At 41.7% G+C, this 27,290-nt stretch overlaps 1 pseudogene; it reads right to left on the bottom strand.

Annotated features, from left to right (window-relative positions):
- The window catches only part of LOC146811160 (homeobox protein Hox-D13 pseudogene), a 30,989-nt pseudogene extending 6,996 nt beyond the window's left edge, over positions 1-23,993 (bottom strand).
- Between the last annotated feature and the right edge of the window lie 3,297 nt (positions 23,994-27,290).

Here is a 27,290-nt window from a genome sequence, read left to right as displayed (position 1 = left end):
AGCATCAACGTACGCGTACAGGTAAAAAAAAAAAAAAAGAAAAGAAATGAAATGCAGATTTAAGAGTTTAGATATTAGGGGGCTCTAAAAAGAGCTGTTGTGTTTATGAAGTGATTTTTTAGTGGTACCTACTAGTAAGTACCGATGCAGAGTCTAAGGTTCAAGAGGAAGACTCTGTTCCCTTCATCATTGAAGTGCACACCATCTCCTCTATAAATGTCTTGCATGTCATAACGCAAGTTGTTGTGGTAAATGGAACCCATACCATAGTCACGGAGGAAAGCAGAAACAGATTTGTTGACGTGCTTTCTTGCTTTGTCAATCTGCGGACAGAAATGATTGGACCAGTTCCATTTTTGCCTTTGGCATATGTTAGAGAACACAAAGGCAGTTTTAGGGAAAAGTGAAAACAATTGTGCAAAGGTGTCCTTCATAAGCATTTCCAGACCTACCCCAGTCAAAGTGCCTAGGTCATTGCCACCACAGTGCACTATTATGAGGTCAGGGTGTTGGATTTGCATGAAGGATTTCACCAATGGCATCAATTGGTGCCACTTTAACCCTCTCTGACCAATCCATTTAATGTCTACATTTGGCAAAGCAAGGTCTCTCACCATATCTGTTTTCTCTGCATACTTTTCACTCCAGAAGACATAGCTGTGCCCTACAATCCACACTGTGAACATCTTCAAAGGAGAACTGGATGCACTCAGGAGGTGTAATTCAGTAGAATGGTAAAAAGAAATGAAAGACAGTTTGGAAATGGAGGCATACATATTTTTTTCATAAACAAAAGAACTGATTGGCTGTTTCATACCATTCTAGAATAAAAACTAGGCTGTATGTGTAAATTAATAGAAGCATGTTTTGTATTGGTACAGAAAAATGTGTTACCAAAGAACAGTACTATGGATTTGCTGTTAGGTTTGAAAAGTCAAGCACTCTTGCTCTGTGGAATTGAAACATTGTTTGGTGAACTTCTGACCTAACTCCACACAGCAGTGTTCCATGAGCTGTTGCTATGGTAGCAGGCAGAAGTCAAGTTGGGGGAAGGGTACTAGGCAGAAGTCAAGTTGGGGGAAGGGTACTTTTGGAAAAGGGTTGGTTTTCAACCAATAGAAATGTGTGATTACATTTGAAAAAAAGGGGGAAGCACTGAGATTTGAAATTAACATGTATATGTGTGGAAAAAGAGAGGGAAAGTTTGCCATTATCTGGTTCTGCTGAGAGGAGAGAAGTGTAAAGAACAGAGATCCTGGCTCTGATAATCTGCTGTTTGAGTGCCACATTTCTTTCACAGCTAACTAATTTTAAAGGTGAGTTTAGAGTTTGAGAGGGGATGTATATGGTAAATTAAGAAATGAATAATAGAAATGGAATTCCTTTTGTTGAAGTTGTGTTTATTATTTTCTGTTTTGGGAGAAATTTAAATGTGAGGACCATGTAAAATAATATGGGCTATGTTTTCACCATAAATTAAGGTGTACTGGTAAAAATAAAGAATACTTTAAGGGTTTGAGGTTGGACTCAGTAATGCAAATACATTCAGCATCACTAAGGCTGGTTGCCCTTGCTGGAGTGTAGGCAGTCACCCAGGTTACACATGGTGGTGGTCTGAAAAAGCAGTTTGGACATGTGCTTTTTTAAGAATCTGAACAGTGGATTCATAATGTGTCAGTCTGTAAAAGTGTTTATCACTTGCCAAAAAAAGAGTAGTAAGTGTGCTTTCAAATTGGCAAAGAAATTTCGTTTTGTGACAAATGTGAAAACATGACTCTGTGTGCAAATAGGAATTACAGGCAGAGATTTATTGCGTATTGCTCTGGTGATTTCACAGTTGCATTAGATGGAAAGGGGGAGCCATTTTTTAGTGCAGAAGCAGACTCTTAGCACACACCCAGCTGCTTACCCTGTGGAATCATGCACAGTATTCACAAGCGAGTGGGGTTTGAGGTTTCAGTCAGTAATGCAAATACATACAGCATCACTAAGGCTGGTTGCCCTTGCTGGAGTGTAGGCAGTCACCCAGGTTACACATGGTGGTGGTCTGAAAAAGCAGTTTGGACATGTGCTTTTTTAAGAATCTGAAAAGTGGATTCATAATGTGTCAGTCTGTAAAAGTGTTTATCACTTGCCAAAAAAAAAGAGTAGTAAGTGTGCTTTCAAATTGGCAAAGAAATTTCGTTTTGTGACTAATGTGAAAACATGACTCTGTGTGCAAATAGGAATTACAGGCAGAGATTTATTGCGTATTACTCTGGTGATTTCACAGTTGCATTAGATGCAAAGCGGGAGCCCTTTTTTGGTGCAGAAGCAGACTCTTAGCACACACCCAGCTGCTTACCCTGTGGAATCATGCAGAGTATTCACAAGCGAGTGGGGTTTGAGGTTTCAGTCAGTAATGCAAATACATACAGCATCACTAAGGCTGCTTGCCCTTGCTGGAGTGTAGGCAGTCACCCAGGTTACACATGGTGGTGGTCTGAAAAAGCAGTTTGGACATGTGCTTTTTTAAGAATCTGAAAAGTGGATTCATAATGTGTCAGTCTGTAAAAGTGATTACCACTTGCCAAAAAAAAGAGTAGTAAGTGTGCTTTCAAAATGGCAAAGAAATTTCGTTTTGTGACTAATGTGAAAACATGACTCTGTGTGCAAATAGGAATTACAGGCAGAGATTTATTGCGTATTGCTCTGGTGATTTCACAGTTGCATTAGATGGAAAGGGGGAGCCATTTTTTGGTGCAGAAGCAGACTCTTAGCACACACCCAGCTGCTTACCCTGTGGAATCATGCATAGTATTCACAAGCGAGTGGGGTATGAGGTTTCAGTCAGTAATGCAAATACATACAGCATCACTAAGGCTGCTTGCCCTTGCTGGAGTGTAGGCAGTCACCCAGGTTACACATGGTGGTGGTCTGAAAAAGCAGTTTGGACATGTGCTTTTTTAAGAATCTGAAAAGTGGATTCATAATGTGTCAGTCTGTAAAAGTGATTATCACTTGCCAAAAAAAAGAGTAGTAAGTGTGCTTTCAAAATGGCAAAGAAATTTCATTTTGTGACTAATGTGAAAGCATGACTCTGTGTGCACACAGGAATTGTTTTTAGATATTTAATTGGTGAAGGTGTTATTGTGATTTCCAAGTATACGAAAGGGGTTTATAGTATTTTAAGATTTCTAAAGAACATAAAAAATGTAGTAATATATTTAAATAAAATAAAGGAATTTTTTTTTAGTTTTTTTCAGGTATTGCTGAAGAGCAGTGAACAAAATTTAAGATGCCTACAAAATCCAGAGTAAAGAAAGACCACAAAAAAAACCTATATTTGAAGACAACTGGAGGACCTAAGTTAGTGGGAGATGCTCATGTTGGGAAAAAGAAAAAATCTTCTGGTAAGTAGACAAAATTTTTTTTAAAGAACATATTCAAAAAAAGGAAAAATGTACAAAATGTCTGTACTGGAAAGAATGTTTTCAATAAAAAAGGACAGGAAAAAATTGAGAATTTAGTTAATGCAAATATACCTTCTGCAACTAAAAAGATTAACTTAAACAGAAAAACAGCGTTTAAAGAGATACGTAGAAAAATGTTTCAGAGAAGAATTATGTCCAATTTGATAAAGGATGTGAAGAAATATAAGCAAAAGGCTAAGTTTTATAAGAGAAAAAAAGAAATTGAAGCCATTGCAGCAAAGGCATTAGAATTAAAAAGGAAACTATTCATTTTAATTTTGAATAGGATGCGTACATTAGATAAAATGTTTAATGTACTGAAATCACAAAGCAAAAGGAAAAGAGTAGTGAACAGAACAAACTTTTGTAAAGTGTTTTTAGGAAAATGGATGCATAGTTCAAGTAGTGAACCTTTTTTTAATGAAGAGAGCTATTTTCAAAGTAATAGTTTGCTGCATGCAGTTGACACCAGAGGTCGTGCTTACGAAGTGAAAAATGGTTGCATAATGGAGAAGGAGATAATGGTTCCAAGAGATGAGGTACAAGTGATGGCGGATGAGGCTATGGGGAGACGTCCTAAAGCCCCAGTGTACACTTGGAATTGTAGTAGTATTTGCACTGTGCGTCAGGAATCTATTGATAAATTTCGTGAGTTTCTAAGAGAATATAGTAAAAAAAGTGTAAAACAGAAGATTAAGGTGCTTCAAAGTCTAGATCCATGCAGAGTGAGAGAGAATACTGGTTTGCAGGGTCATTCTCTGGCTTGTCTATCTAGAAAAGTGTGTAATAGTGGTTTCCATCATTTTAGGATGCTGGCTGTTCATCATACTGAAATGAGAAAGTTTGTGAGACGGTTGTATTTTGCTAAAAGTCCAGCAATAAAGTTAGATGAATTGAATAGGGCTCTGTTCCGTGGATCGGTATCAGATGTAGAGAAGGTTGTTGATGAAATTCAGTTTTGTTACTTTGGTCCTGAACAAAACAGTGCAGAAAAGGACACAGTAAATGAGGAAGAAGTGGAAGAGAATGTAGAACCCTCTGTAAGTAAGACATTTAATGATCACATAACAAATTTTGCAATAATCTCTAATGAAAGACCAAATATTACTTGTATTTGTTGCCGCAGAACTTATTATAGAAAACAAACTAGGAATGTTGATCTCTACAGAAAGAGTGAAAATGAAGATAATTATAAGTGGAAGGATTTTGCCACATATATATTTCTTGAAAATTGTTTTCAATTGGGTGAAGATCAGCGTATTTGTAAATACTGTTACAACAAGTTAGAGGAAAATAGAATGCCGACCAGAGCTGTACATAATAATTTAGAATTGGATGCTATTCCTGCTGAACTTTCTGAATTAAATACATATGAGTCTATACTCATTCAATGTGTTCATTTGTTCCAGACCATAGTACGTATGGAGCCCAAAACTGGTAAATTACCTCCTTCAGATTTACTGAGAGGTTTAAAAGGTAGAGTGGTGTATTTGCCCTTGAATTTGAAAAAAAATATGGAAACTATTGATGCGGATACTTTGGAAACTGAACCATTAATTATTCTGGTTAATGGCGTACCTACAAGAATAAGAAGATTTGGCAGGAGCTGGTAGATGTACGGAAAGTACAAAGAGCAAATTTGTATTTGAAAAGGAATAACAAATGGTATGAATCAATTTATATAGAAGAAGAAGAAGAAGAAGAAGATTTACAAGAAGACACAGAAACACCAAATATTACTTGTATTTGTTGCCGCAGAACTTATTATAGAAAACAAACTAGGAATGTTGATCTCTACAGAAAGAGTGAAAATGAAGATAATTATAAGTGGAAGGATTTTGCCACATATATATTTCTTGAAAATTGTTTTCAATTGGGTGAAGATCAGCGTATTTGTAAATACTGTTACAACAAGTTAGAGGAAAATAGAATGCCGACCAGAGCTGTACATAATAATTTAGAATTGGATGCTATTCCTGCTGAACTTTCTGAATTAAATACATATGAGTCTATACTCATTCAATGTGTTCATTTGTTCCAGACCATAGTACGTATGGAGCCCAAAACTGGTAAATTACCTCCTTCAGATTTACTGAGAGGTTTAAAAGGTAGAGTGGTGTATTTGCCCTTGAATTTGAAAAAAAATATGGAAACTATTGATGCGGATACTTTGGAAACTGAACCATTAATTATTCTGGTTAATGGTGTACCTACAAAGAATAAGAAGATTTGGCAGGAGCTGGTAGATGTACGGAAAGTACAAAGAGCAAATTTGTATTTGAAAAGGAATAACAAATGGTATGAATCAATTTATATAGAAGAAGAAGAAGAAGAAGAAGATTTACAAGAAGACACAGAAACACCAACTGGACAAATTGAAAAAGTGGACAAGTCAAAGGAAGAAGAAATTTATGAACATTTTAGCATACATCCTCTTCATTCAAAAGAAGTTATGGGAGACAATATTGATCTGTTTCAGATGAAGAAAGCAAAAGGAACTCCCGTGAGTGTATGGGAGGAGAGCTTGGAAGCTCGATGTTTTCCCCAGCTGTTTCCTAAAGGAAAAGGAGGACGATACGATGAACGTCCGGAACAGATTCCAGCTTCTGAGTATCGGACTACAAGACTATATGCTGAAGATCCCAGATTTCGACAAAGTATTCCTTATTTGTTCCATCTTTTATTTGAAAGCGACTTGTCTGCACTGTCTTATGCAGTAAATCACATTTTAAAAAGTGGAGTACATTTACAAAGTGTGTCTGCTAAGGATTTTATGGAGAAAGTGCAGCACCGAGATGATCATTTGGAAACACAACTGATCAATCTGATGGCTTGTCAGCGTGGGACAAATGAATATTGGTACAGACGCCATGGTGAATTAAAATGCATGTTACGGAATTTAGGAACACCAACATGGTTCGTTACCCTAAGCTGTGCTGAGTACGCTTGGGATGATTTACTGGATTTTCTACGAGAGGCAAATTCAAACATTAAAAACATCGAATACAAGACAGGAGGAGAACTGTGCTCATTGGATCCGGTTAATGTTTGCAGATATTTCAATCATAGATTTGAGGCTATGATGTCGTTCATCTGCAATAAAAAAAATCCACCTCTAGGAGAAGTAGTGGATTTCTTTTGGAGAAAAGAGTACCAGGGAAGAGGTGCTCCTCATATTGATATGCTGTTGTGGATCAAAGAAGCCCCAAAGTTTGGAACAGATGCTGATGAAGCAGTGTTATCTTACATTGAAGAATATGCAACATGTGCTATACCAAAAAACACAGAAGAGAAAAAGTTAAAGGAGCAAGTTTTACGTTTCCAATGTCATCGGTGTGGAAAATACTGTCGACGGAAATACAAGAGCAAAGATAAATACTACACTAAATGTCGATTTGGATTTCCTAGACCTGTTCTTTCAAATGGAAGAGTAAACAGTTTTATGTCATCTGTGAAACATACTATCACAAGAAAATCACCTAAGAATACCTACAACCTTAAAAGAAAAGAAGAATCAAAAAATATAAATGACTACAACCCAGTCATGTTATCCATGTGGAATGCTAACATGGATATACAGTATGTAGCTGACAATTCCATTGCTGTTGCTCGATATGTAACGTCTTACATTACGAAATCAGAAAAAACAGAATTGAAGGAAATGTGGGAAGAGATTTCTCACGAGAAAACTGTCAGTAAGAAGCTGTACAGTTTCAGTTTGAAGATGTTATCGCATCGAGAAATTGGATCCTACGAATGTTCAGATACGTTATCTTCTGCAAGTCTCTACTCGAAATCAAGAAGAATAATTTGGGCAAGTTTAGGCCTTGCAGCAATGAGAAATCGGGTACTGAAATCTGTTGGAGAAATTGAATATTTGGCCGAGAAAGACCCAGAAAGTACAGATATTTTGAAATCAAACATGTTGGACATATATTATCCCAAGAGAAGTCATCATCTGGAGAACATGTGTCTCTATGAAGTGCTGCAGAACTACATTTATTCACGGAAAGCCACAGAAAACATCAACAATGGAAAATATAAAGTCATTGGTGAGGAAGGATGTTTGGTGAAGCAAACAAAAGGAAGTTTGATAAATCACAGGAAGCTGAGTTGCGACACTACTGACAAAAAGGAATTTTACTACTTGGCTCTTTTACAGCTGTTTAAACCATGGCGTACAGAGGATGAACTACTGGGAGAATTTCAAAGCTATGAAGATTCTTTTAATGCTTGCAAAGACAGCATACAATGCAGTACATTCTCAGCTTATCTGCAAATGTTAAATGAAGAAATTGAACAGGAAACTACAATTGCAGCAGAAATAGCTAGAGACAGTTCTCAGGACAGCCAAAGTTCAGGAACACTCACTCAAGATCCCCTAGGACAACCAATCGTTGAAAATGAAGCATCAATAGCCATGAATGAAGTGGAAACGGCTATGAATCAAGCTCAAGAAGAATTTATAGACTTACAAAATTTGGAAAGACAACTGAACAAAGAGCAGCAACAAATTTATGAAGAGATCAGAAACAAAATTGATCACGGATTTCTACATGAAAATAAAGAGTGCTCATGCACATCATTTCATCCAATCAGGATGTATGTAAGCGGACAAGCTGGAACTGGAAAAAGTTTCCTTATAAAAGTCATCAGAAGCTACCTACTGCAAAAAACGGATTCTACTTTGTCTTGTGTGGTTACTGCTCCAACTGGGTTAGCAGCATATAACATAAAAGGAATAACTTTACATCGTTTGCTAATGTTACCAGTGGAGCATGAGAACAAAATACAATACAACAAGCTAACTGGAGAAGCATGCTTGGAAGTTTCAAGAGTATTGAAGAAGATGCAAGTTCTCATTATTGATGAGGTGAGCATGGTATCAAACTTAATGCTTGCCTTTGTGCATTTAAGAATGCAGCAAATTCTGAAGACAGACTATGACGTGTTATTTGGAGGAAAACACGTCATAGTTTTTGGAGATCTTTTGCAACTTACTCCAGTTAAAGGACAACCAGTGTTTAATACTGTGACACATGAAGACACGAAGAAGTCATTGGGAAGCATCGGTAATACAAATATTTGGTCCTTCTTTGAGTACAAGGAACTTACTACTAATATGAGGCAAGCAAACGATGAAGAATATGGAAGTATTCTGAAAGATATCAGAATTGGACTACTCACTGAAGCTGGCACGAAAGCATTACAGAGTCGACTGCTACATAATTTATTTCCAAAGGAAGAAATAGTTGCAGAGAACATATACAAGAACATTGCAGAAAAGAAAAGTGTCATTTGCTTAATGCCAACTCTACGTGAATGCTCAATATTCAATGAGGAGCTTTTGAAATTGGAAATGGAAGATATCAGGAAATTGGAAGCAGTGGACAAAATTGAGGATGGAAGAATTACTGTCACATTAACAGGCACACTGAAAAATAAATTGGATTCACTAGAGAAGAACATTTCCAAAACAGCTGGATTAGAAAAAAATCTATATGTTTGCATGAACTGTAGAGTATTTTTAAGGAGAAATTTGGATGTTGAAAAAGGTTTAGTTAATGGAGCTATGGGAAGAGTTGTGGGTTTTATTAATTATCAGAAAAAAGATGGAATTGAATGTTTAAAAATAAAATTTGATCAGATAGAAGAAGTAAAAGACATTTGTCGTTGTTCAGTTCGTTTCATGCTTGTGAAAGACTTATATGTACGTAGGAAGCAGTTTCCATTTTCTCTAGCATATGCTGTAACTATTCACAAGTCTCAAGGATTGACTGTAGATTGTGCATTTGTGAACATTGGTTCAACTGTGTTCAAAGAAGGTTTGGCATATGTTGCTTTGTCACGAGTGAAAACATTATCAGGATTATTCATGATAGACTTTGATGACTCAAAAGTTAGTGCTGATGCAAATTGTGTAAAGGAGTATAATAGATTAAGAAGAAGCTATGCTCCTCATTTACGTCAGTATCCTGTGTTGGAGAAACGTGTAGTTTCTCGTAAAAGGAGAAATGAGAATATCTGTAATGAAGATGTAGAGAGGAGGAAAAAAAAGAGGAGTGATGTAATTGCAAGCAAAAAGAAAAAGGAAAATGAAGAACAGGTTGTAGGATGTCATTTTGAAAATAGCTCTGGTGTCAACTGCTACGCAAATGTAGTGCTGAATGTTGCATTTTATCTGGAAAGTGTGCAAGAGCAGATAATAGTAAATCAGGGAAAAAGATTCTGTTCTGAGTTGAGTCTCCTTTTTCAAAAGCTGAGTAATGATAAAACTCAAATAGAAAGTGCTACTGAAATTAGAAAACTTTTAGATGTATGTTCAGGACGAACACAGTTTTCTCAAAATGTACAGCAAGACGCACAGGAATTCTTGATGTTTTTTCTTCAGGTACTGGAAGAAGAAGGGGTTCCCATTGAAAATTTATTTGGTCTCTCTTATAAATGGGAACATAGTTGTGAAAACTGTTATAATATATGTGGCTCTAATGTTGATTCTGAAAGGCTTATTTATTTAACATTGCCAGAAAGTAAAACAGTCACTTTTGCTAAATTAGTTAAAGATGTTAATCATAGCATGGAATGCAGTGAGTGTCAATCTGACATGTTTTCAACGTTAATTTTAAAGGAATACGGACAGTATGTAATTTTAATGATGCAACGCTGTAAAGCTGATGGTTCAAAATTAGATACTTTAATAAAGAAGTTTACAGGACAGCAATTATCAATTTCAGGAAAAACTTTTGTAACAGTTGCAATAATTTTCCATGATGGACCTACTGTAACTTCTGGTCATTACACAGTGTATCTTAAATGTGAAAAAGGCTGGACACTGTGTAATGATTCCCAATTGTTTTTTAAGCAACGTTTGCCTTTTAATTTAGCAAATTCCTATCTAATCTTCCTGAAACCTAAATTTTAGAGAGATTTGGCAACATCTGGACAAAACATTTTTACCATTTTATTGGATTACCATTGGAATTTACAAATAAAAAGATTTTACAAATTATCATTTGGCCTAATGGAAAGGTAACCAATTGTAATGTGGAATTTTTCAATTTTTTAATGAAACTTTGGATATCCAAAACTTTAGAAAAAATCGGTAACATCTGCACAATTTAAATTTTGGAATGTTATTGGATTGCCATTGGAAATTTATTCAAAAAAGATTTTTAAAATTACTATTTGGCCATGCGGAAAGGTAAACAATTCTATTGTGGACTTATTTAATCATTAATAAATCTTTCGGAAACCAAAATGTTACAGAGAATCGGTGAGATCTGTACAATTTAAACTTTAGATTTTTATTGGATTACCATTGGAAATTTAATCAGAAAAGAATTTTAAAATTACTATTTGGCCTAAAGGAAATGGAACCAGATGTATTGGGGAGTTATTTGAGATATATTTTTTTGATTATACTTCTGAAACAAAAATATCAGACGGTATTTTAAAGAAATAAGTATTGATATTAGATGATATTTTTTAAGAATATTATGCATTTCTATAAAGTTATGTTTATGCAAAAAGAGATTGTGGGCTTTTTTAAAACAATCTTTGAGATTGTAAATTTTTTTTTTTGCCCGCTGTTAAATGATGAATGAAATTGCTTTCACAATTTATAGTGAAATGCAATATATTCTGAAAACAGCAAAAAAAAGGCAAATATTTTTTTTGAAAAATATGTAAATATGTGTACTGTATTATAAAATGTTTTATTAAATATTAATACTTTTTTCTTTTTTTTCAGATTGAGATAGAAAATTTTCGAAAACTAGAACCATTTGTAAAGCAATTAAAAAAAAAATTAAAAAAAATAATATTTTTTTGAGTGGGTATGGTAAGTTAAAAATTTCATGGTCCATTTTTTTCCACTTCTCCACAATCACATTTTCAGTTTTTCATTGTAGTCTCTCAAGGACCTTGTAATGTGATAATTGATTTTTAGTGTTTTTTTTTAAAAAAAAAAAATTATTACGCGTACCGTACGCGTACGGTAAAAAAAAATCAAAAAAAAGTTTTAAAAAATATATAAAAAAAAGTTGAAAGGTAAGGTTGGCTCTTAAAAGAGCCGTTGTGTTCATGCAGGGACAGAGGAAAGAAAGAATGGGAATATTAGACGGTACGACAAATGTGCTGATCTATTTTATTGTTCACTAGGGAAATACTGGTCTCCCTATAACAAATTAGATCATGACAAGTGGCGCACCGTATTTCAACCCTCAGAAACCGAGGGTTAATTTCCAGATGACGAGAAAAAGGAGATGCTCCCCCCACAGATGAAGGGCTCACCTGACCTGCCGAAGATGGACTCGGCCCTGCAGATGATGGTCCAGGCTGAGCTGCTGTGGATGTGCTTGGTTGACTTACTGAAGGGTTACCTTCAGTATGTCGAGCATGTGTTATTCTGTGTACATCCTTAAGGTGTCTCAACATGGTGTGATTCCCGAAGGAATACTTCTTGTTGGGATTCCCTCTTGAAAGTACACGCTTACACAGCTTACAAGTCACTAAGGGTGCATTTACCTTTTTCTTGCCCTCTGGAAAAATAAAATACTCCCATATGAAACAGGTCTTTTGTTTCCTCGTTCTCTGCCTCAAGGTAGTGCTGCTAGCCTCACTCTCAGAAGGGCTCTGCTGTTCTGCCATCGTATCACAAAGACAACCCAGCTCCTTCTCCTAAGGGATCACAAGCAGAAATGAGGGGAATGGGTGTGGTGTAGGAGAGTTCTAGAACTGAAATTTGTAAAAACCAATCAAAAGTCTTGTTTCTTGATCACATGACCTACCGTACGCTTACGGAGCGCTTACGGTGCGCTTACGGCAAAAGTACGCATGCGCGTAAAAAAGACACGCGCACGCGCGCATGCGCACAACAGGCACGCCCCTTCACTTCCGCATAACGTGCGCGTGCAGCGTACGCGTTACGCGCTGTGCGCGCGTGACGGGCGTATACGCAAATTGCGTAAATAAACGCAAACAGCGTAGAAATCTAACGTAATTAAAGCAACACGTGCGCTTACCGTACGCGTACGTTTAAAAAAAAATAAAAAATAAAAAAAAATGGAAAAACAAAAAAAAAGTTATACTAATAAATCTTACCTGTTTATTTTATAAAAATGGTAAAAAAAAACATATTGTAGAATTTTTAAAATTTAACCATAGTCTTTAAAAAAGGATAGAAAATTAAAATAAAAATATGTGAAAAAAAAAAGAAAAAAAAAAAATTGCATTTTAAAAACCTTGCAAATTCACTGAAAAAACCATGGGTTTCACTCACGTTATAGTTAGGAATTAGCATTTAAAAAACCTTGCAAATTCACTGAAAAAACCATGGGTTTCACACACGTTATAGTTAGGAATTAGCATTTAAAAAACCTTAGAAATTCAATGAAAAAACCAAAGGTTTCACACATGTTATAGTTAGCTGGACATTTCACTCGTAAAAAAACATTGAAATTCCCCTGTTATAGTTAGTTCAGCTAACTATAACTCGCGCGCCCGCAATGCACTACTGATGACGTCACATATTACATCACTCATGACATGGTCACTGACATCACTCATGACATCACTGATGACATCTCAAATGACATCACTGATGACATCACTGATGACATCATCCTTGTGATAGAGTGGCAGACCTCCTCTTCCCCTAATATAACCATTGAAACACACATTCAAAAATAGAAACTAAAATGTTCAAAATAATGAACAAATCAATATTAGTTACAACAACCTATTCAGTAATTCTAAGAACCACATACACATACAGTCATTCACCAACGGTCCTCTACAGTCACTCATACATGTACTCACTCATCATATGTACTCACACACCTATACATCCTGTTACACAACGCCACTCATCCATAGAGTTACTCACACACATAGTCACTCATGCTAATAAAGAATCAAACATCCATTTACTTGCATATACAGTTATACACACACCACCACACTTACTTCTACAGAAACTTACACATACTTAGTCTTTTAAACAATCACTTATAGAAACACATACTTATTCATACAGGAACTCTTCCAAACTCTCACTCTCACATATACTCACTTATATACACCAATAGTCACATATACTAGTTTAAAACATATGTAGTTACTCATAAAGACACTATAGAGACAGTCATTCACTCACTAACACACCCATGCACACACTCATCCAACCATACAGTCCTGCACACATGCTGTATTCAACACATACAAACAGTGAGTCACTCATTCATGCACCTATGCACTAAGTAATACCCCCCACCGAACCATACAGAAACTCAGACACTCATACTGATAAAAAACCAACTAATAACCTATATAGACACTCATGTAGCTACTCACCAACCCATGCAGCCACTTATACACAAAGTAAGAAACTGATACAGATATTTAAATATTTAAAGATTACTCAGTAAGCCATGTATTCACTATGATACACTTAATCAGTCAGTTACACAAAAATTTTTTTTTTAAAAAAGCATCCATTTAGACACTTATATACCCATTTATTCTTCCATTGACCTTGAGATATACATAAATATAAAAAATATTTAATTTTCAGAAAAACACACAATCACTGGATGATGTCATCAGTGATGTCATCAGTTATGTCATTTGAGATGTCATCAGTGATGTCATGAGTGATGTCAGTGACCATGTCATGAGTGATGTAATATGTGACGTCATCAGTAGTGCATTGCGGGCGCGCGAGTTATAGTTAGCTGAACTAAATATAACGGGGGAATTTCAATGGTTTTTTACGAGTGAAATGTCCAGCTAACTATAACATGTGTGAAACCTTTGGTTTTTTCATTGAATATATATATATACATATATAAACATGAAATTATTTAAAAATCTTTAAACTTAAATTTCCCACTCCAGTGTGTGCAACAGTAGGGAAAGTGTTAGATAGTGGAGGGACGCACGCAGAGAGACAATACTGCAATGTCCTGTTAGATGACCTGTGTTGATTGAGCCAGTACTTTTAGTCAGTCATTTTAATGTGTTGTGTGCAGCCCATACTTTAAAATAACCTACACCTTACCACCGGCATTTTTAAAATTGTGATTCTCCCTCAGCGTTATTTGCACATATATGTTTTTTAAAACGCGTCATTTGCACATTTATGTATTTTAAAACATTGCCATTTGCACAAAGATTTACCTGAATTCGGTCCTGAGTACTTGCCGTGACCGGTTGCTCCTCCCCGTTCCACCGCGGGTGTCGTCCCGATTGATGTGGAGGGAGTTTGCTACTTCCGGTGCACGGCAGTCAGCGCTCTAGTTGTTGCATTTCTACACCCTTAAAACGGATGCCCTGGCTAACGCCCAGCGGACGTGCGCAGAGAGACAATACTGCAATGTCCTGTTAGATGACCTGTGTTGATTGAGCCAGTACTTTCAGTCAGTCATTCTAATGTGTTGTGTGCAGCCCATACTTTAAAATAACCTACACCTTACCACCGGCATTTTTAAAATTGTGATTCTCCCTCAGCGTTATTTGCACATATATGTTTTTTAAAACGCGTCATTTGCACATTTATGTATTTTAAAACATTGCCATTTGCACTAAGATTTACCTCAATTCGGTCCTGAGTACTTGCCGTGACCGGTTGCTCCTCCCCGTTCCACCGCGGGTGTCGTCCCGATTGATGTGGAGGGAGTTTGCTACTTCCGGTGCACGGCAGTCAGCGCTCTAGTTGTTGCATTTCTACACGCTTAAAACGGATGCCCTGGCTAACGCGCAGCGGACGCGCGCAGCGGACGCGCGCAGCGGACGCGCGCAGCGGGCGCGCTGGCGGCACGGCGCGGCGAAGGCGCGCAAAAGGCAAGCCCGTCTGCGCCCGTCCGCGACCAGTCTGCGGCCGGGGCCAGGCATGCTGCTCGTGGTGGTACAGATAGGGAAAGGATCGTGTGGTCTCGAGATGATCTGTGGAGGCTTAATACAGACGCCGTGTGCTGCACTCACAGGTTTGACCCAAGATCTTTCCCCCTCGCTCACATCTGCGGGACGTGTGGGAAATCCTTTGGTGTGTGGGATAATGGAGAGGAGAAGGGGCTCTGTAAGTCCAGACCGCTCAGTAATAGAAGTCTAAGAGCGGGGCTGTTGAACTGCAGATCCCTTTCAAAGCATGCCAATGATATCTGGCTGCTATTGGAAGGTCATGACTGGGATGTTTTATTTTTGACTGAAACTTGGCTTAGTGAGGATAATGTGACTGCAATAGCTTTGGCAGTACCCCTGGGCTACACAATGTGTCTCGCTAACCAAGTGGGTGGAAAAAGAGGTGGAGGGGTAGCTGCTATATTCAAAGAACAGTTCACATTAACATCCTCTGCCCCTATGTTGATCGCGGGTATGGAGGGATTACATTTCTGCATTCAGGTGGGCTCTCAGACCTCCTTAGCAGGGCTAGTTATCTACCGCCCTCCTGGTGGGAATGATTCTAATCTTATTGCCCTGTTGGACGTGATAGTGCAGTGCTCCCTCCTTACTTTCTTGTAGTGGGGGATTTTAACATCCATATGGACAGAACGGACTGTGCCCAAGCAGAGATACTAAGGGCCACTCTGAATGCTGCTAATCTGAGTTTAATCAATGAGGGCCCCACACACAGAGCGGGTCACACACTCGATCTCATCCTCTCTAATATTGAAAAGGTGACGATGGAAGAGACCCTGCCATTACTCTGGTCAGACCACCTGCTTAAGCCTTTTTTAATAAATCTGGCAGCTGACAGACCAATGCCAAGCAAGCGAGTTTTTATGAGAAGACAATGGACGAAGCTAGTCCCTACCGCTATGGGCCCAGTGCTGGCGCAGAACAAACCCACGTTAACTCTGAATGCCAACACTGACGCTCTGCGGTTTCATCACTGGATTGGGAATATGATTTCGTCCATTGCTCCAGCTAAACGCGCTGTGTCTAAGAGTGACTCGCCTTCTGCTCCATGATTCTCACAGGACCTTAGAATTGAGAAGGCAAAATGTAAACGGTTAGAGAGGCTGTGGAGGGTAAACTATGGGACCCAGGAAAGAACACAATATAAGGTGGCTTCCCATAAATTTCAGAAGGCGGTTAGAAAGGCAAAAAAACAGTTTTTTGCAGTTTCGATTGAACAGGCAGAACATTCCAGCAAGGAAGTCTTCAAGGTGGTTCAGTCCTTTTTTAAACCCAGATGTATTGAAAGGGAGATACCGCCTTCGGTCACTCTCTGTAATAAAATCTCGGACTTCTTCGACCAAAAGATTATGCGTGTTTACGACTCATTCAGCCCAGAGGTAACAACGGAGAAAACAGATCAGTTTGTCAAAGTGTTGACAAGCGGTCCGTTAACCTGCTTCCAACCAGTAACTCTGTCCGCGGTCATGCAGGAATTAAGGTGCTGCAAGTCGGGCTCGCCGGACGACCCCTGACCCCCAAAATTGTGGTGCACAATGGCGGATTTTGTGGCCCCTTTTCTACAACACGTTTGGAATACGTCCATTTTCTCGGGGGTCTTCCTAGATTTATGGAAACATGCTACCCTCCTCCCACTAAAGAAAAAGCCTAATGGATATCCTAAGGATCTCAGCAACCTTCGCCCTATCTCCCTACTGGCTGCCCCGGGCAAGATGCTGGAGAAAGTTATCCAGCGGCAGCTTAGCAAATATATAGAGGACAACAAGATTCTGCACGAGACACAGTCAGGCTTTAGACCCGGCTTTACCACCGAGACAGCTCTGATCGAGGTGGCAGAGTCAATAAGATGGTCGTTGGATTCGGAAGACTCAGCTTTGCTGGTGCTCCTGGATCTGTCGGCAGCTTTTGACACCGTCGACCACGCAAGGTTGATGATGCGATTGTCAGAAGTGGGCATACAGGATCAAGCGCTGGACTGGCTACACTCATACTTGTCCCAGAGAACCCAGAAGGTGGCCCTGGGGACCGCTTCCTCTACACCCAAGCCGTTATGCTGTGGTGTACCTCAGGGCTCGGCGCTCAGTCCACTATTATTCAATATCTATATGGCCCCACTCTTTACGCTTATTGCTAACTGGGGGGTCAAGGCAGTATCCTATGCCGATGACACCCAGCTTGTGTTTCCATATGCAGAGGTGTCAGAGGCAGCCCTCTCAAGTTTTAAAGGCTGTCTTTATGATGTGGCGCGCTGGATGAATACTAATAAATTAAAGCTCAATGCCGATAAAACGGAAGTGCTTTTCTTTGGCAAAGGCACCCCGCCCCCCTCTGAGCTCTGGTGGCCGATGGCAATGGGCCCCCCCCCTTCCTCCAGTCCCTCGGCAAAAAATCTGGGAGTGCGTTGGGACAACAATCTGTCCTTTGTCTCAAACACACAACAGCTGATGGGTTGCTGTTTGGGTAAACTTAGGAATCTTCGCAAAATCTTGCGACTTCTTCCGGTGAACTGCAGGAAAACGGTAATCCATGCGACAGTCACATCCAGATTGGATTACGCGAACGGCCTGCTCCTGGGCTTGCCCAAATACTTAACTCAACGTCTGCAAGTGGTCCAGAATGCGGCTGCGAGACTGTTAATGCATATTCCATTCAAGCACTCTGTCTCTCCGCATCTTCGATCACTTCATTGGTTACCAGTAGCCCACAGGATCAAATTCAAGGCACTTACGCTAGCCTTCAGATCCTTGTTTGGCTCATGTCCAATATATTTGAGGGATCGGCTGCCAAGATACACGCAGTCTCGCTCTCTTCGCTCCAACTGCCGGATCCAGCTAGCAGTCCCTCGAATAAAAAAGGCTCGTCTGGGTGGTAGAACATTTTCGGCCAATGTAGCGATGCTTTGGAACTCACTCCCCCCTGAGCTCCAACAGGCCCCCACTGAATCTCGTTTTAAAACAATGTTGAAAACCTGGCTCTTCACCCAACCTCGCTAATTGACTTGAATTTCGGTATATGTTTCTCTGCCTGCGTTTAGCACCGGGACACCTGCTTGTGAGGTAGCTGTTCGCGCTCTATAAAACTTACTATTCTCACTCCAGTCAGTAAATTAGTAGGGAAAGTGTTTAGTTGTGGAGGGGTAAAAATTACTATTTTCACTCCAATAAGTGTAACTGTAGGGAAAGGGTTGAATAGTGAAGGTGTAAAAATTACTTTTCTAACTCCAGTGAGTGCAACAGTAGGGCAAGTGTTCGATAGTAGAGGGATAAAATGTATTATTCACACTTCAGTGAGTGCAACAGTAGGGAAAGTGTAGGATAGCAGAGGGGTAAAGACTACTATCCCCACTCCAATGAGTGCATAAACAGGGAAAGTGTTGGATAGCGGAGAGGTAAAAGTTACTATTCTCACTCCAGTCAGTTCACAATTAAAAACAAACAAAATATCAACAAAATAAAAATATATTTTATAAAAAGTAAATGCAAAAATATAAATATGTTAAAAATAAAACTCTATTTAATATTAAAAAAAATATTAAAATAAAAGCATAACATAATGTTAAATACGTATCATAAATACCTACAAATATTATATTAAATAAAATAAAAAAATTGTTTTTGAACAAATAATATATTTCTATTTAGAAATTATTTATTAAGAACAATATGAATTATTACATAAATTTTGTCTATTTACTTCGAACCCTAAAACACTACAATACCCACAGCCCACATCGAAAAAATGTATTTGCATAATTAACAATCAATTAAAAAATTTTAATAATTAAAAACAAATTAAAACACATAAATTGTAATTAACTTCTCACCTTTTGCACCTATAATCCCCACAACCCACACCTAAAATTAAACTGAAAATAAATCAATTACACAATTAAATTTTTTTTTCAATTAAATAACTAATAGTATTTAATAATTAATGATAAAATAAATAAAATTAATTTACTCTCCTCCCTTCATCCCCATAAACACAAACCCACACAAAAAAAATAATTAAACAATTACTCTAATTATCAATTAATTAATTTATATTAAATATCAACTAATCATTAATTAAAATTACTTTCTACCTTTTAGCCCTAAAAACCACACAACCCACACCTAAAATTAATTACACAATTACCATAATTATGTGTCAATTAAATATTTAATATTAATTAACAACTCATTTTTAATTAATTAAAAATAAATTACTTCCCACCCTTTACCCCTATAAACCCCACAACGCCCACCTAAAACTTACCAGAAAAAACTAAAAACACAATTAACATTATAAATTCTCAATTAAAAAAATCAGTAAATATATTCATTAATTTATTATATTTAAATTACTTCCCACCCTATTCCCCTATAAACCACAACCCACTACAGAACTAAAAAACACAAATTGTAATTAAGGTAAAATTTATAACTACTAGAAATGTAACACATATATTAAAAAACATAAGCAATACCTCTACAAAACATACATCACATTCATATAAAATATATACTAATGAAAAAATAAATGTTAAACAACTATATATTTGGAAACAATTTCAATGACTTCTATAGTTTTTTTAAATTAATATTTCTTACCTTAAAGTTGATTTTCTTGAGCACAATATTTTTGCTGTCGATATTTCTGAGACACAATATTTAAAACTCTGTATTAGTGTAAATCGACATTTCCAACTCAATATTTTGACTGAATACCGGAGGTGAGAGAGTGCTGCTCAAGACCAGAGCTGGAGAGAGAAAAGCTGGCAATATGGGAATCTGAAACTCCTGCTCTAAATCCAGGCTGTTTTGAGCTGGGCATGCTCTCACCTTATAGCGACACTGCCTTGCATCAAACCTTTCTGCCTAGCTGTACAAAATAGGCCAACTTGATATCCCAGTGCCTAGAGTGTCTGGCAAGGAGATCTGTGCCTAACTATCTGGTCATCCGTCTGGGTCAGATTGATATGTTTCCTAACCTAGGCCTAAGTAGCAAAGTGACCTTATACCTACATTTGTCCTAACTTGCTCTGCATAACAGTTCTAGCAATGACCCATCACCCAGTTATGTGCTGAATAAATATCAATTGCTTTCCTTGAAACTATCCTAATTTATTATGCAAGAGGATTCTTACCATCATATCTTAAATCCCCTGTACATGACAGACATAAAAGGATTACCATACTCTGTACAAAAGTCATCATTATCTTCATCCTCGGGTGACAGGGCTACTTTGCACATTTACAATTTTTCATTTAGGCTTATCTACATAATCGTTCTCGTGACATATCAATTGTAGTTGAACCCCCAAGGCTACATTTTTACTATAAACAGCACCTTCACTAGGTAGAGAGAGGAGACACTCCTACGCTGACACTAACATGGAGGTCCCTGCATGATGAAGCTTCAACACGCAGTGGTTTGACATCCCTTGCGGGGTGTCCAACTCCTGACCAAGATGGGGTCCTTCATTCTCTGGGTTGGCTCTTTTCTAGGGGATACTTGGCTTCCCACCCATCCATATGCTAGGTACTCTATGGTAGGGTCTGCATCGCAGGAGTACAAAGAGATTACTGTTTTTATAAATGCCAGCATATATTCATGGCTTTAGCACCAGGGGGGAAATGTATCCGCTTTTCACTTTTTTGGTACTTGTAATGTCTTACGTTTGCTTCTTTCTACTGATTGTTGCATCATATATGTTTTATAATAGAATGGTGCAGGTTCAATAAATGCTTAATTAAAAATGTCCCCAACGTTTACTCTGAGACTAAGGGGCTCATTAGGATGGCAGACAGACTGGAGTCCGTCCGCCATCCTGGTGTAAACTGGGACCATCTACCATGCATGCGGGGGTCCCGCACACTGGATCAGGATGCGACTGCCACCGTGGCGGTTAGATCCTGCATATTAACATTAAGGCGGTTGATGCTGACAGCAGCACCCGCCGCAATGCTAAAATGCAATGTTGTGCATATCTCAGCACTACTCACCACCTAGTGCTGTGAAATGTAGGTGGGTGCCATGGGTACCCCCCAAGTGGACCCTTGCCTCCCCCAAAACAAGGGGGGCCTGCAACAGGCCACCAAACCCAATACCCACCAGCCTTTCCATGGCGGTTCCACTGTCATGGAAAGGCTGTCTCCAGCCATCATCGAAATTTGGCGGACGGTGACTGCTAGGATTGCCTGTGGTGGTTCCGTGGTGGACGGTCTTTGCGACAGCCAAGGTCGCTGTGAGATTTCCCGCGCCATCCTAATTTGGCTGGGGAAACTCACGGTGGGCGTATGGAAGGAACGCCACCGCATGGCTGGCGGTGGCGGTCCTTCGTCCATCGCAATTTACCGCTAAGTGAGCACAATTGACTGAGCAAAAAGTACTGAACTGTTTCCACGATCCCTGAAGAGTCAAGGGTTGTCATGTTCAAAGGTTGCCATTGATATAATGAGTTAATAAGTATGCTTTCAATGGGCCCAATATGTTCTTAGACCACACATCTGAGATAATAGTGGAATAGTAGAGTTCCAGTTGGTCCTTGTAGTATATCATATCATAGAACAAGGTCCTCACAGTAGGTTTGCGATTCCTATCAATCACAAATGACACACGCCTCTTTGCCAACAGTAGTGCCATCGATGTGAACCATCACACAGTGAATGGAGTACCCTTAGTATAGCCCTTAAAACATGAATTACTTTGCCCCAGTACCTAGCGATCAGTGGGCATGCTCAGAACAGGAGCAGGAAGCCCACTTCTAGCATGTTACATCTTACACACCAGACGTGGGGTGTAATTTGTGAGAAAAAAGGTTGAGGACAATATTGTTTGTCTGGTGAAAAAATACCGATAGGTCCTCAATTTAGCTACAACAGTAAGACCACTCTTTATCCATAATTATATATCCCAGGTCGACATCCCAAAGCACATTGATACTAGGCCTTAGTGTTGAGGCCTCGGCCTGTATGGAGGAGTATACGTTTGTTACCAGTTGTCTATCCGACTGTCCTTTTAAGAACATGGCTAATATTTTTACTTCATCACTTCCTCAGGAAACAGAGGGTAGTGCTCCCTGCTCAATGCCCGAAGGCAAAGTAGGTGAATATGCCCATGAGGGAACAATCAGCTGTTGGGCAACCTAAAATTAGCTGGTAGGGAGTAGCTTCCTCAGTAAGTGTATCCCCCATTTAGTCAACCCCTGCAAGATAACATTACCTTTAGTCAGCAGTATTAAATGGAATTGATGCAAGTATTGTTCAGGGGACGGGGGGCGCTAGAGAGCGCGCACGCAGAATGGCCGCACTGCTGTGAGGCTCCTGCAGCCTGGAACTCAAATCCGTAATTTATCCTGTCTAAACCGCTGCTCCCGCGACCGAAACTACCCGTGGCTGTTGAAGGTGTTTTGCTGCTGCTTTGGTGAAAGTTGGAGCCCTGTGCGTCCAGCTGCGGCGGAGTTAGCGGCGGCGGTAGCCGGAAGGGGAGCTCAGCAGACGTGGGGCGGAGCGAGCCGCCCGGCGTGTGATCCACGCAAGTCCGAGGCTCACCACGAGGCAAGTGGGCCGTGCTGGGGACCCGCGTTGGCGGCACCTTGACGACTGTGCGGATGGCGGAGAGGTCGCTGAGAGAGGGGGAGGCACAGCCGGACACTACCCCCCTGCTATGAGTCACGTTGCTGCGTGAGCATTATCTGTGCACCCGGCGCCATCCGAGGGAGAAGCATATCTAAAACGGTGCGGTGGGGGCTCTGGAGCAATGACGACGAGATACGACCTGCTCGACGGGTAGCGGGCAGGGTGGACGGCGGTGTACCCTGCCCTGGTCTGGCCGACCCGCTCACGCGAAGGCCAGCGCTGAGAGCCCGTGTGGGTGGGGCGCTCCCCCCCCCTCCCCCTGCTGCCAGAGGAGGACGAGAAGGTGTCCGAGACTGCGCCCACCCGCCGGGGTGGGCGGCTGTGAGGTGCCTGGGCCGGTGAGGGAGACTCGGAGACTCACCGCCTCGTGGCCATCTGCTGGGACTCGACGAGTGCTGGGCTCATCTCTTATGTGCCGGTGCCTGGCTGGCCTCTCTCCCATGTGCCGGCCTGCTGTTTAGAGGTTCGAGGGAGGCGACACGCTACGGACGCTGCGACCCTGCACCCTGCGAACTGCGGGGCATTTCGCTCCATTTGCCTGGCACGGCATCGTTGGATATTGGGGTCCCGGCGGCCGGTTCTTCCTCTGGGGGCTGTAGTGGTGGACGCCTCTTACCTGCCTTTTTCTCCCTGATCGGGGGAGGCTGGTTCGGACCCGCCGGTGACCTGGTACTCACCACTGAGGTCGCGCTGTGTGCGGTCCGGGACTTCTGGGCCCGCCTGTGCCCTTGAGGATAACAGAAGCCGGCATACTGAGACCTGGTTCAGCACCCACGATGGGCAAGCAGGACAGCCGGCAGCCTAAGCTCACGTTTGACCCCCCGGCGACCAAGAAAGGGGTGCGAGGTGCGCAGGACCCAGGAGGCGCCCAGAGCTCGCCCGCGCCCGAGGCGAGTTCCTCCTCCCCGGCCACAGACCTACAACACCTAATGCAAGAGATGAAGCAAGGTTTTGCTACAATTGTGGACAAAGTGGACCGGCTATCGTCCAGAATGGACGCCATCGCGCAGAAAATAGATATCCATGAAGAGAGGATTGCGGAAACTGAGCGGAGGATATCCGATAACGACAATACCACAGCCACCCACACCACGCAGCTTTCCAGAATGGATAATGTCTTGAGACTTATAGCTGCAAAGAATGAGGAGTTGGAAGCCCGTAGCCGCCGCAATAACATCCGCGTGGTAGGGATTCCAGAATCCACCAATACAGGGCGCATGGAAGACTACGTGGAAAAGATCCTCCTGGCCGCCGTTGGTTCCGACGCCTTTTCTAAGCAATTTATCGTTGAGAGGGCACACCGCTCTCTTGGGCCGCGGCCGAAACCGGGAGCTCCTCCTAGACCCATCATTGCACGGCTACTAAACTATAGAGACCGGGACACGGCGTTGCGAGCGGCTCGCACGGCTCAGACACTTTCGTGTGATGGGGTCAACTTTACCGTTTACCCAGACTTCACGCCTATCGTGCAAGAACAGCGGCGTAAATTTCTCGATGTTAAAAAGAAACTGAGGGCCCAACAAATTGATTATGCACTACTCTACCCGGCTAAATTGAGAATTACCCACCAAGAACGGCAGCACTTCTTTACAAACCCGCAGCAGGTAGAGGAATTTCTTAAGGCTCTGAAGAATGGGCGTACAGAGAGGTCTGCTGGTGGCGAGGAAGATCGTGAAGATGAACACTAGCTATGAGGGTGTGTTTTTGTGCTAGATGGATCTGCGAACTCAGGAACTATTGTCATATGCTTAATACAGATGCGAGCCCAAGGGACATGCAAGCATGAAGACGCTGTGACTGTTTGGAACTTCTTTGGTCGGATGTGGGACAGCGGTTGGTAACGTATTCCAGGCGCCACCTCCCCGTGCCTTCCCCTGTTGTGAGAGGGGACGGGCCGCTGGGGGTGGATATGGGCGCACTCTGGACGGACCCCATGGGGTGTACCCCATTGCTAACACTGACTGTGTTGCTCCTGTTGAGCTTTCGGCGGGGAATTATGGGTGGGGGGAGGGGAGGGGATTCTGGCAAGTTGGGGTTGCTTCAGTGGGTTGGGGGTGGGGTAGGGATGCGCGTGACGGCCCTGGTCTCTCCCGCTGCCCTCGATTCTACCGGAGCAACTTTGCCCGGGCGGAGGGATTGGCGCTGGCGGAGACCCCTGCTGCACACATTGTTTGTGACTATGGCCTGCGGCAACGATCAGGTAGGGACGCTCATTGATGGGTCATGGAGCATGGGGTGTACGGGGCTATCTGTCCTACATTCGGGGGGTGAAGGGGGGGGATTGGAGCGAGGGCCCTGGAGCTTACTAGCCCGGGCCGCCCTGCTATGCCCGCGCCTGGGGAATGTGGTAGGAGTTGGCATGCTCGGAATACTGAGGAATTTCTTGTAGATAGCTGCTGGACGACTGGGACAGAACGATTGTGTGTGACGACCCTGGCCCAACCTTTAGATCAAACTGCTTGGGAATGGTGGCTATGCAAGGCAGCTGACACTGGGTGGGGCGGGGAGATGCGCTTTCCGGTGCAGTATGAGATTGTCTTAGATACGTTGCCGGTAGACCATGTTCTTCAGATGGTTACGGGAATTCTGTTGGAAATGTTCAAGATGTGGGGTGGGGGGATGGGAATGTTTGAATATGTTATTGCACTATTGTACGCGACCAACATCAATGTGAGGTTTTTTTTGAAGATTATCAGTGCTCCTGCGGGTGGCATGCTGGGGGGTCCCCTCTTGGCGCCGACTCCTCCCACATTTATTCACGTGGGGTCTGGCGGAGGTAACTGCAGGCATAGGGGACACAGGTGGTGGCGCGGCTCTGATGCTGGGGTGACACTGCGGTTAAACATGTGTATTTATGGTTGCGTGGGGGGCCCTCCCCTGTCGCAGCACTATCATATTCTTTTACTGTCCCCATGACACGAGTAGATTCGGCCTTAAATATCCTGACGTGGAATGTTAGGGGTCTGGGAGACCCGCGAAAGCGGAGACAGATACTCTCCTATCTAGACCGCCATGTTATACATATTGCCTTTCTCCAAGAGACCCACTTCAGAGAGCAAGCCAGCCACCCCTTTGCTGGCAGGTGGGCTGCATTTGCTGCCTTCTCCTCCTACTCTTCGTACTCTAGGGGTGTGGCGATATTGATAAAGAAGGGAACGCCCTTCAGTATGGAGGGCACTAAAAGTGATGCTCAGGGGCGGTACTGTCTAATGTGGGGTAGGCTGGGACATGTGGCGGTTACCCTGGTCTGTTGTTATGGCCCCAACATAGATGATCCGCATTTCTTTACAGACCTCAATGCAGCAATTGTGGGCGTGGGCCCGAGACAGCTTATTTGGGGGGGGGACTTCAACACTTCACTGGACCCGTCTAGGGATAGATCCCACCCGGCCCCGCACCATTACACTAAGGCGCGTGCGAACCTGTTGGACGCATTGGCTAATCATAACTTAATTGACACGTGGCGGCACCTACATGCGGACGCACGTGAAGGTACACACTTCACGGCGCAAGCAAAATCATGGGCACGGCTTGACTATGTTTTTATCTCCCCTCATTTTCATGCGGCGCTTGAACATGCACACCATCTCCCACGCACGTTCTCTGATCATTCGCCGACCCGTGTCACGTTGCGAGCGGCGGACCTGGGCCCCCCTGTGACTTCTTGGCGCCTGCAGCCCATGATGCTGCTAGATCCGGTATTTCAGGAGGAATTACGGGAGGAATGTTTGGAGTTCTTTGAGCGCAATAAAGATTCCGTGACTGAGGTCGGAACCATATGGGACGCTTTTAAAGTTACCATACGGGGAGTGTGCATCGCTAAGGGGTCAGGCATTCTCAAAACCATATTAGCCCGCCTGCGTACTCTGGAGAGTGAACTTGAGGCGCTTGAGGTGTCGCTGGCCGACAACCCTGAAGATGCCACGCTCGCTCGTATTCGTGAAAAGATAGCGGAATATATGACTGAAGCCGATCGGGAAGTGAAATTTAGGGGCAAACACTGGATAGCTCGCCGCTATGGCGAAGGCGAACGGCCAGGGAAAGCCCTGGCAGCGACGATGCGACTGACGCGCCCGCCAAATACTATAATGGGAATTGAAAGCAGTAGCGGTGCCGTGTACAGAGACACCACGCTCATTCTCAACGCATTTGTTGAGCATTATCACCACTTATATACATCGACCAGGGCTGGGGATCTGCACCTGCAGGACTATTTGGGGGATGTCTCCTTGGGATGGCTTAGCGATACACAACAGGCGTTTTTAAGCTCCCCTTTTGAATTGGATGAGGTGCGGGAGGC

The sequence above is a fragment of the Triturus cristatus genome, chromosome 7, assembly GCF_964204655.1.
Source record: "Triturus cristatus chromosome 7, aTriCri1.1, whole genome shotgun sequence".
NCBI lineage: Eukaryota > Metazoa > Chordata > Amphibia > Caudata > Salamandridae > Triturus > Triturus cristatus.
This window is presented reverse-complemented; position numbering and strand designations above follow the sequence as displayed.